The following is a 480-nucleotide window of genomic DNA, read 5'->3' on the forward strand; positions in this document are numbered from 1 at the left end:
GAATCCGTGGGTGGGTGGGAGCGAGTTGGCCCCGGGGGCATGGGCACGGTGCAGTGAACAGCCCCTGGATCTCCTAACCGCCCCCAAGCCCAGGCCCACCCTCTGCCCCCTGGTCCGCAGTGGCCGCCTGTGCGCACACAAGCTACCGCCAGCACGTCCTGGACAGGCGGGTTCTGCCCCACGATGGCAGTTTGTGTTTAAGACTGTCAGACGCTCAGAAGGATACGTTGGGGGTGGACTCCTAAGACTTCCGTGTCTGCGGTGGGAACAGAGCCCGCTAGACAGCCACACTTTACAGAAAAGAGAATTTGGCTGTGATACCGCCACGAAATAATTAGTAATTTTCCAAGGAATGGTAATGGTGTGGTGTCCTGACTTTAGAGACACCCGTGGACGGCCACGGTGCCCTGCAGACCCTGCCCAGTCACTGCCTGTCCCCAAGCCAATGCCTTCAAGGATGACAGCCCGCCATATCCCAAA

Source organism: Pteropus alecto, unplaced genomic scaffold, assembly GCF_000325575.1.
Source record: "Pteropus alecto unplaced genomic scaffold, ASM32557v1 scaffold134, whole genome shotgun sequence".
NCBI lineage: Eukaryota > Metazoa > Chordata > Mammalia > Chiroptera > Pteropodidae > Pteropus > Pteropus alecto.